The sequence below is a fragment of the Ptychodera flava genome, chromosome 16 (genome assembly GCF_041260155.1).
Source record: "Ptychodera flava strain L36383 chromosome 16, AS_Pfla_20210202, whole genome shotgun sequence".
In the NCBI taxonomy this organism is placed as follows: Eukaryota; Metazoa; Hemichordata; class Enteropneusta; family Ptychoderidae; genus Ptychodera; species Ptychodera flava.
In genome coordinates, this window is record NC_091943.1 from 40186816 (window position 1) to 40198960 (window position 12145).

The window sequence follows — 12145 nt, forward strand, 5'->3', positions numbered from 1 at the left end:
AGATAGTTCCCTGATTTGGACCACATGCAAGGATTTGCTTTGAGGGAGACAAAAGCAGTACTGTAGACATTGTGACTGAATTTTGAGTTTCAAATTTCTTGTAAGAAATAAATGAGTCTCCTCTATCTTTGATAGAAGACAACAAATATCTCATTGAATAATGCTTGTACTGTAACATGCAGTTATGGAAACATACCACGTATTGAATTTTTATCATCTTAAAAAAAAACCAGAGCATGTAGTTAGTAGGCAAAGTGTTGTACCGGTACTCAAAGCTTTGTACAAAAGAATGAATGAGAGATCATGTTCAACAGTAGATGGATCAACACAACTCTTACAGGCTGCATACCAGACACCGTAATATACGGTATGCCATATAGCTCAGACAGTTGATGAGAGGTTTTGTTAGGTCATTTTGTGGCCCCAGCTCATCCTGATGATGTAGAGATTTTCATAAAACATCACAGATGGACTGAAACTTACTCTCAAGAGGTGGATATTGATTTTCGTTATCAAGCACTCACATACTGTACACTTGATGTGTTTGTCTTTTCTGATCCAATTTGATATATTATCTGCATTACATTCAACACTGTTGCTATTTACTTGGGCCAAAGAATTTTATCGCCCTATTTGATTTCAGATGTTTTCCCAAAATACTTATTTCAGTACATGTCAACCACATTTCGATGTCTCATTGTCAAACCTTTTGAATTGCCTTTGATTAAAAGATCTTCAGAAATTATAGAAATATATGATTAAATAAATTCATGCAGGATTGTTCTATACAAGGTTTCACAGAGTCAGTAAGAATTAATCTCATATATGTCATTTTCAGGTTGAACAAAGACACTGTTTCTGTATCACTAGTATTGCTGAGAATGTTCTTCAGTGGCACCTCTATTAATGTGGATGTCAGTGCCAGAGAGGGCGCCCTGTTCAGTGACAATTTGGAGGGCTTAACTACCATGGACAGGTAACCTATATCTGTGTGGTTTTGCAATATTTTTGCAAACTGCTTTTCAACCCCTGACATAGATGTCATCTTTTAGGTAGAATTGTGCTCGACCTTTGAAGGGTTTTATTTCTCCAAAAGTGCAAAGAATTGATTCTCTTTCCTTAAATTGATGTTTTTTAATGAAATGAAAAACTTCACAATCCTATGAGTTTAACGATGCCATCACTCAAAATTGCAAAATTACAGAAAATATTACCACTCAACTCAAAATGTCCCTTCATTTTTTTCCTGTATGAGAAACATTCATTGTTGTACATTTACTTGTAGAATGGTATCAATATCTATGTGAGTCCATTGAGAGTGATTGATATTCAAAGCAAATGCAGCCATCAAACAAGATTCATGTATCTAGACACGATTCAAATGAATGTGTTTGAAGATAGCAACCATTCTTTGTGTCAATAAAACAACAGAACTGATAACTGATAAAGAGAGCATTTCACAGCCACTAATTGAATGCTTTAAATTTTGCAGAGAGGATGTCTTAGTCAATCTTAGCTGATGCTGGTTACCATAGAGATAGCTTGTTGGCTGAATGAAAATGAAAGGCTCCTTGATCGACTGAAGAATGATGGCCTCCGTACAAGGTACTCACCCTGTACTGGCGAATCCATTTCTTTTGCGGTAGCATATCAGTTCTACCGAGGAAGACAATCCATCGGCCCATAGTATACAGCTGAGTCAGAGCGAGGCCACGCTTAGTATGCGCTTATAACTAGTTGGCGTCGTTTTTGCTGTTGAGGATGTGGCAGTCCTTTTTACACAGCGATAACTTTTGAATTTTCTGCTGCTTATTTTAGGTAATTTCGTCAGTTGTGTGTTGATTTTGACATCATTGTTGACTTTGATCGCTAAACACAGTGTGTGCTTATATGTTGATTGATTTACTTAGGATGTACGTGTATTTCAGAATCATGGCATGATCCGACATGGCAATTTGGCGTGATCATACATGATCTAAGATTGCACTTTAGCTCGGTCACAATAAGTAATGTTGTTGTTTCACTGTTGTTACATATATTTCCACTAAAAGACCATCAGAATTTCCTTGTGGCTACTTGAAATTGTGCACTGGCATGCATGTAATTGTCAACATCACTATGCTTGAATGTAGTGGACTCTAATACTATGAATACCTCAAAGTATAATTGAAATTGAAATTGAAATAATTGAAGTTTTGATAAACTTTTGTAGCATTTAAAATATCATCATGCTAATTGCAATTTGAAAATGACATAAAACAAAAAACAATAGTGGTGTCGATAAACAAAAATTTCATTAAGATGAAGTTTGGTGATCCATGCTTAATAAATACCGTTGGGGGGGACCCCTATTCATAGACCTGTGGCTACACTACGAAACGAACTTCGGAAACAATTAAAGTTTTGATAAACTTTTGTAGCATTTAAAAAATCATCATGCTAAATTCAATTTGGTTTAGATTAGGCATTGTCCATTATGGTACAATAGTTTGTGGCTAAATTTTTCTCCCCTTCTGCATTATATAAGTTCACTATTTCCCGTTTTAGATATTGTTGATCCTATTGAGTCCCATCTCTTATTCTTAATTCACTTTCACACATATCAAAGCAGCGTTCGAAATCACGCTAACCCGCTAGCCCAGACCAGCTGTTTTCATGCCGGGCCAGTAAGTTGTGAAAGAAGCAGACCCGAGTGTCCTGCTCTAAATAAAGAAGGGGGTCAGCAATTTTTAATACTCTTACCCTATTCTGTTAAATTCTCAAGTAATCAAAATTTAGGAAAATCAAAATTTAGGAAAAAATTGGCAGGTAAAATCTCAAAAGATCGAACGGTGAAATTACTTAGCGAAAGCCTTACAGCTACGCATTTCTCGCGACTTACGAGATAGATGGCGCTACTCAACATCTTCCATTTGTTACGCGTTGGGGTCACGTTGGGGTAGGTTCGAGATTTCGTTTAGTCAAAATGGCAGCATCGTTTTGATGAACCTCGCCTCGTGGGTGAATATCAGTAGCGAGAAAGATGTACAGGTATTTGAATATTGAGCCACCTACAGCAGGGCCCTGTATTTCCTTCAAATAAAAATTCCGTATTATGCCCAGGACCAGTTGATTTCCTTTCGGGCCAGTGAATTTATAAGTTACTGGCCCGCTTGGCCAGTAGCGATTTTGCATGAGTTTAAACACTGTATCAAAGATGTTGATATTTAGATTCCACGCTTGAACTTATGCTGGAGCAGTAACCAACCAGTTCAAATAACTTTCATTTATGTCCAAAAAATTTGACTTTTTGACAATTTCACATTTATGGCAAATAATAAACACTAAGGAGGTACACAGGACATTGGTGCCCCCGGGCCCCATGTTTGTAATCAAAATACAGCCTTAGCCCCTCCCTAAACACAGAAGTTGCAGTTACCATGTGCATATTTTAATTATCTACAGCCCCTTGGAACAGCAACTTCAGAATGGTCCCAGTCATTTTTCTATGACAAAGTGATAAACTGACATATACAAAGGTTTTCTGCTCAGTTGAAACAGATCTGTGATTTATAGAAGAATGAATGATGAATAAATGAATCTGTTGTGATTGCAGACTAGTCTTTCCCAAATTGAATAAAGTCTCATTTCTTTTGCAGGAATCAAAAGGCAAAGAGTGGTGTAAAGGAATAGATTTCATCATGTATACTGAAAAATTACACCTAATATCAAAGATGGAGTGGAAGAACTTTTCCACAAGAATGAAGATCTTTCCAGGACAAGGTCAGTATCTGGAATGTGCCATGCATCAATCAGATATGTCTAATAATGCTTCAAGTGCAACACAGTGATATTTATGTATGCAAAGTGTATTCATGAGTATTTAAGGTGATAATCAAAGATCTTCATAAATTCTACAAGACTCAAAAACATATGAACAAAGCACAAAATCATTGAATGGCTCTGCATTCTGCAAAATGTCCACAGATTTTATTACTCCACATTAAATAACATTTTGGCATGACTTTATAAAAATGATTTAAAGTTGATGTGTCATCAGCATACTGTCACATCCTACCAGTGTGTCTAAAAGTGTTCCTGAGCGTAATATCATTAGAATTGTACAAGACAATTGTGCTGTGGTCATAATTGTTACAACAGATGAATGTTACATTTGGGGCAAGTGTTTTCATAAAAGTCGTATTCGGTCATCCTGCCCTTCATCAGGTTGCTTTTGTTCAGAAAAATCAAGTTTCTAGAAACAACGAAAGAGTTGAAAAATACAATATGTGTGTTTTTGCATCGCTGAGATTTGGTGTTTCTTACCGTTCTGTCATCAAATAGTTTTATTGGCCCATGTTTTGTTTTCTATGGCAAAGCTGTAACTTATAGTGATAGTGCTGGACACAGTCATAGATTTATTTATTAAGCAATAAAGCACACCCAGCGACAGTACGAGATTTGACCAGTTCACGACATATATGCACAAGCGATAGCGAGTGCATACCGGTATATGTCGTGAACTGGTCAAAATTGAGTTGTATACTGTCTCTGGGTGTGATTTATTGCTATTATATCATGACAGTATATTGAAATTCTGGCATGGAACATCACAAGTGGATTTTTGCTCAAGCTTAGAGCTCATACGTTTGCTAGCCGTGGTATATCACCAATATACCATGGTTCTTTTTGCGTCTCGATCAATCAGATCGCAGTATTTGCACCATCAATATACTGGTATGATATAATTGAGTGTGACACATTGATTGCTACTGACAGAAATTCAAACATATTTTGTTTTCATGCACCTGTCTTTATGTACTTCTAACTTATGGGCAGATCATTTGACATGTACTTTTCTAGTCTCAACAACAATATCACTGACGACAGTGTACCAATTAAAACATTCCTTTTAGAGTACCAAATTCATATCAAAATTTTGGACAAATATTTATTTTTGCATATTAATAATCGTATTGTGGTGTCATCAGGATTTGGTCCTCTATGAGATGACAATGAAAAGGTAAAGTTGTTATGTAACCTGAGAATGTAGAAACACTCTTTTACAATCAAAAAGTTTTTTCTTGATGTCTAATATCTGTTCTCATTATATATGAAAGTAGACTTGATTCATGCTGTCACAGATTTTGATATTTAACCAGTTAGCACAATCCTAGACAATTTTAGATGACACGTTTGCACGTTTGGTTTTGAAATGTACTTCCCATGAGTAGTTTTTGTTCAAGGTGCTATAAGTTGTGTTTCTGAAAATTGGAGAACCAGGCTAGAGTGTGCAAATTAATGCATTTAATACCTTTATATGCAAGGTCAAGCCTTAGATATTGCATAATTGTGATTATGAAGCTGTATTTTCTTTGTTTGCAGGTCAAAGAATTTATGGAAGAGTGGAAAATTTTATGGAAACTTGCACTCATTGCATCTTTTGTCTGAATCAGAAGACAGCAAGACAGCCTAGTGGATGGAATTCACCTTGCTGACTAAGATTGAAATGCAGAAATTTCTGAGCAGGGAGAGTCATCAGCTGACATGGAATGGTGAAGGGCTGCCTGGAGATTGGCTGTCCATGGAAATTACCTGGTAATGATTTTCCAGGTAGGTTGACGGTAATCCTTGTTATCATCTGGCAAATTCACCGTGGGTGAATGAAAAAGTCAAAGACAATACCAAACTCAAGCAATTGTATGACATTGTATAAATGTAACTGGATCCACTGATTTTAGAGAATGATGTCATTTTGTGTCTGCTTCAAGATCTTATCCTTCAGTGTTAGCAGTCTACAAAGTATCAGAGAAGAACTTCCTTAAAATTCTGCCTGTTAGGCAAGTTTATTTCTGGCTATGATTGAAAAATGAACACATAATAAATGGTATGGAACTTTTATTGGTTGACAATTGTCATGATAAGGTTTCAGATATTTTATGAAATATACAGTTCTGACCAAGTTTATGGTTTTTTCCTCGTTAGTTTTGAACATCTATGGCATGTCTGTGACAAAAAAAACAAGAAATGTTCAGAAATTGGACCATTCTCATCTGATAAAAGTGCTTCATGTAATGACAAAGCTGCTTTGACTTTAAAGTTTCAAAACTATCATGATTTTACTCTGTGTACATCAATGCAGACTTTAACCCCTAATGCAGAACAGAATGATTGTATGATGAATGGTATTAAAACACAGCCAGTCAAAAACTTGAATGAACTCTACCGGTACATTGGTGAAGGAATGCACTCATAGACAAATATTTGCTGACATGCCCAGCTGATGCCCTTCATGTAATTCTCCTGAACTATTTTGATGGCAAGGCTTTTGAAAGGAATGACCTCACCACCACTACTGCATGATATGTGTGTCTGTGTGATTTGAGTGTTTGGAAAGACAAACACTCAATTAACAATTGCACCTCTATTGTATTAAATGAATTGTAAAATGAATTGAAAAATTGTAAAATGAATGGTAAAAAACTGAAAACCACACCAGAAAAAGCTACCTGGCACTCCAAGTAATTCTTAGCAAAATAGCCGGTGCAAGCCCCCCAGCCCGCCCCCCCCCCCAATCTCTATGGCAACAAACTAAAGTGTAAATTGATTATAAGACACTACAGTATATCAATTCATTCAACTCTTGCTTTCCTTGTCATTGGTTTTGGCCATACTTCTGACTTATCATTTTGTTTTAAGTGGTAAAGAAAAGTTGATACTACTGTGTGATTCCTAGAGACAATTTCTGTAAGATTTTATTTGTAATTTTATTGGTGGCATGAAATACATGGATCAGCATTATTTTGTAATGCCAGTAGCTTTAACTTTTGATTATCCTTATTCATTTTCTTTTTAAACTTCAACCATAGTTTCTGCCTGAAAGCTTGCACACACCACACTGTACACTTCTTATACAGACAGATACAGTGGATCTATCTTGGTACGCCTTGCCTTACACATAGGTTTCTCTCTTTAAAGTGACTGTGGCTGTATATTTTGATAATTTTTCTCCATTTTGTTTTGTATGTCAATTACAAGTTCTTGCTCTACTCCCCAAAGCATGTTGAAACATCCACTATTTTACTTGTCAATATACAATGTAATGTTGTTGTTTACATTTGAATTCTAGCATGGACCAGAATTCACTTGTCAACAATAACAATACAGTTTACACATGTACCATGCTTTGGTGAGAAGAACAAGACACTGTACATGTAGTTGATGTAAAAAATGAAACTTGCAAAAAAGTCATCAAAATTGAGTTACTGACCCTTTAAGTCAAATCAATTGTCAGGGAGGAACTTCTGAGAATTAGTAGTATTTTTTTTAAATTTTTGCTTTTCAAGGTTTTGGTTGTCATGAAGACTTGGGGCTCCCTCTCTGCCCTGCCTAGCAGATGTCTTTGGTCTGACTTATTCACCTATAAAGTTGCACTGCATCTTAAACTTCAGATAGTTTAGGTCTTTGGTAGAAATGAGTACAAGACCAATAAGCAACAGTAGAAACTGTTCTTGAAAATGTCAGCTACACTTGCATAACCTGCACCTCTGAATAACAATGAACTTTTGAAGATCACAAATTTGTTAGTGTGAAATTGCAAAACAATTACAAAATGAATTTGAAGGTCTGTAGATATTCTGTATTCTATCAGTGATTGAATAAAGACTATACCGGTATCAGAATATGAATAATAACAAGACTATGATTTTTTTGGAAAATATTTGTTATGGCACATGAATAATGTATTTATGAATTTTCTCTTGACAGGAATTGTATTATGCCCAATAGATGGCTGGTAATCTCACTGCTTTGATGAGAGAATATCTATCTGTGATTGGTATGTAATATTCATTTCATTTAGAGAATATCTACCTGTCATTGGTATGTAATATTCATTTCATTTAGAGAATATCTACCTGTCATTGGTATGTAATATTCATTTCATTTAGAGAATATCTACCTATCATTTGTATGTAAAATTCATTTCATTCTCAATAGTTTATGCTGAGTTCATACAATATTGACAAGATCAGATATTATTGAAGAATAATATTTGATTGAAACACTTTCTATTTGCAAGCTATCTTCCTCAAGGTTTCATCTGTTAAACACATATCTTTAAAAATAGATATTTTTGATACTTTGATGTTGTGCTGAATGCTTAAATTTGTCCATTTTATTCTCTGATGGGAAATCATGGCTTTATAATTTCTATTGATCCTGTACACTTTAGTATCCGTATATCTCTACCCATTGATAGTATAGTCTACTGTTAAATCTTTGTTCATTCACCGTATTGGCCCTATAGCACAATTCATGTGATGTGCAGTGAAGCAAGCGACTTGTCAGTTACATGATTTCAAATTGCAACAATTCTCCGTATGTGGAGTTGCCATGTTTCTGTTTTGTAGTTATTGTTGTTGGCATGGAATCAGTAAGTGATTCATTTCACAGTCACTGCTTTAACCCTTCAGAAAATAATGACATTGGACAGAGATACTGTATGATGGTGATTAATGCAAGTTACGGAGCCTAAGAAGGGGGAAATTCCCATCTGAGAGCACAGTAAACTTTGTGCCAATTTTCTTCATTACTGCATAGATTTATAATTCATATGAAGATTTATGCAATGTTCATGATTGTACAGACAGAACTTGACTCAGACTTCTTCCCATGGTGCATCAGAATATGATTGTCGTGGCAGTGCAATTTGCTAGAAATTATTCTTGAAAAAGTACAAAGAGCAGACAGTCAAAGTAATTAGCACTACTTGCAATATTGTACATGCAGATTGATGGAGAACAAAACTTGAATTGTACAGAATTGAAAAGGCAACCTCACAGTGACATTGTGAATCCAAGTCTGATGATACATTGCCTCAATCAATGGATCTCCTTCATCCTCTGGGTACAACAGATGACAAGAAAGATTACATTAAATGTTTATTTACAGGACACATACATATCTCAAGTACCTGACAGAGGTGAACCAGACAGTGCTGGTGAAAATCAATTTGAAGTACATCCTGGATTTATTAGAAAGTCTTGGTCATAATGGATTCATAGGATGTGAATGTAAACCAGCTACAGGTAACAACTGTGATTCAGAGTTATGAGAGGACATGATTTCTGTGAGAATATTAAAGTGACAAACAGGCTGGAGGACTATTGTATAGAGTGCTCTTCATTACAAATGAAGATATAATCAATGCAGCTTAAAAGATAAAGACTCATACCATGGCAACAGTAACCACAGCAACATGAAACTAAAGGGTGTCACTCCTGTAATGTATGTACCTAAATACTTGTGCATTGCTATTTCCGTAATACCGCCCTCTATGTTCACTTTGAGAAATAAACAGTTGCAGTTCTCACTCACTTCTGGGACAGACAACATAGTGTCCCGAGTCCATCCATCACAACTACCATCAATTGCTTTACTGTAATAATAATACCCATGTACTTTCATGTCATTTTATCCATAATTTGTATGGTCAGAGTAAATGTGCAGTGAAGATAATAAGCCGGAGCTTAACATTTCAGTAGCATCAGTTTATCAAAGTGGATATCTGATATAAGGTAGTGATTGTGAAATGACTGCAGTGACCCAATGTACACCTCTGTCAGAAAAACACACATGTCACGTTTTAACCACTATGGTGGTGGTGTATTTACCCAGATTTCTATGCCTGAACTTAATGGCAGTGTACTATCATGTACTTCACTAATATAGCAGTGTATTATGTTGGCTTGAATTTTGACTTTTCTGAATGGGTTTCTTGCACTGCTAGCAATGTACTAGTGACTCCCCAACACCAGCAAATTATAGAAATATTGCACAACAATACATCATTATTATTCATGAAACCATATATATCTGTCCTGCTGCTATGAATGAGTTAATTCAGTGCTTTGTGGTGAACACAGTGGCATCTCAGATTAATAGCACTCTTCCTCATTCTCTCATACATGATCCATCCAATGATTTGAATACCAAGATTGCGGGCTAATGTGCAGCATTGAATAAGCTCTTATCCCAATTGGATAGCTGAATCTTACCAATATAATTAAAACAATACAAATAGCCTCCCTAAGTCGATGTGAATAGTGACAATGGGCCAATCAGAGAAACAGCTTATTCAACTCTGCACATCAGCAGAAGATTGCCTCAACACACTGCCATGTTGGCAAGTGGTTGACAATATCATTGTCAACCTGGTTACAACAGCCATTTATTCCTCAACTCAATGCAACTAAGTAATGTTGGGGAGACTAGTAATAGCCAATATGATGGAAGCATTTGATGTGTCAAACATTTCCCTGAAAGTGAATCCAATAACTAGTTCTTATTCTTATTTTTCAGAGATGGTTGAAAACTGTACAGAGTGAAAACTAGAATGTATCAAAGGGACAGCAACACATTACTTTCAGAGACAATGATGGTTTTAAGAATGATAAATTCTGTATACAGTGATGTTTTACCATGGACTCGGTGTTATGGATGGTAGATCAGACCTGATACTGGACATTTCACATCAAACATTGATAGGCCAATCTGGAATGGAACACCTTGCAAAATTCTTCTTTGTCTCAGACTGAATATTACAATACAGCTGGACTTGCCATTGTAACCATGTTGATTTTTGTCTTGAAATCCATCATCTCCCTGTAACTCCTGTCACACTCAGTACTGTTCACCCAGATCCTCTGATCAATGTATCTATTGATGACACATCATTAAGCCTTGTCAGTGTCTGAAAAACAGCATCCATTCAGTTTGTTGCAAATATTCAATGAAACAAAGATCTACATATCAATAACACTGTGTAAATCCTTCATGGATTTATTCATTCATCATAAAAATCATCAGTCTATTGTATTGGATAATGATTTTCAAAACAAACAAAGTACAATTATGATTACACAAAGAAGCATTAGTTGGTGAATTTTTTTGAAATGAAACAAAGTAGCTCTGTAGTCATGCAACAGGTACATGTAACCTTTAATTGACCTGTACTTTTGACCTTGAAGCTGCTTGCATATGAACACCATTATTTATAAATCTGTGTGAGTATGATTAATTATCATTTTATAAATACTTGATGAGTTACTGTTAAGAAATTAAACATTGGTCATCTAAATTTTCAGAGAGAGATTTCAAACTGCAAATTCTTGCATAATTACAGTGATGATATCAAGAAAGGCTATCTTTTGTACTCATAGATAATGGCTATTCTCAACCAGAGTTATTATCCTCCATGGTATGTCAGTTTAAGATTACCAACAAAGTACCAGCAGTAACTGTTCTAGTAAATTGTATTTTATAATATTATTCATCCTCATGTGTCTTTTACCAATTGTACATGTCATATTCAACACAGATATCACATGACACTGTATATCATGTCCTTAGGTATAAATATTCAGTATTTTAAAATTTTCTATGTTAACCAAATATGGAAATTGTCCAAGTCCCTGTGTATCTCATCATACCATATCAGATTGGCTACTTGATCCTTTATTCGCTATAAATACAGAAATTGACTTTTCACAGTATGTAGAGAAAGTATATTTTGACTTTGAGTGAGAGCATGGAAATTAAAAAAACACAGAAATCAAGTTCAGGAGGTCTGACAAATATCAAAGTGTGGGTAGTCAATAATGAATAGTGGAAGTCATCCTTCATTGAAATGATATCATGTAAAGTTTGGAAAAATAAATACTTTTTTGTTTCATACATCAGATTTTTATCATTGTTCTGTTTGGCAAGCTATGCTGTATTTTGAAAAGTTTGCTGATTTGCTATCTCTTCTCTCAATTAAACTCATCTCTCAACCAAGCATGAGTTTCAAAACAACTCAAAAATTAGAACATGCTTGAAGGTATATTTTCAGGAATCACCTAACAAATCTAAGAATTTATCTACAATGATAAAGACGCCAAGCTTCATCTGCAGTCTCAAATCATGCAAATCAGAGTACCCCAGCTTTTAAAGCTTCACTGTCAGCTTAGAGCTTATCATGCAAATTTATATTTTGGCAGCTAATTTTGGGCAAAAATATTTATTAATGGTTGTCGGACAGCTCTAATATTTAATGTACAGGTCCACAGTGATGAATTCCTTCAGATTGTGATGAAATATGCAAATTTATATTTTGGAGGCTAAT

General features: G+C 35.3%; 1 long non-coding RNA gene across 1 annotated transcript; it reads left to right on the top strand.

The window, feature by feature from the left end:
- The first annotated feature begins 3642 nt into the window (after window positions 1-3642).
- On the top strand, window positions 3643-12145 carry LOC139115042 (uncharacterized). Its single transcript, XR_011548023.1, has 5 exons — window positions 3643-3762; window positions 5365-5592; window positions 7747-7816; window positions 8932-9068; window positions 10342-12145. It is a non-coding gene; the product is annotated as an uncharacterized lncRNA (long non-coding RNA).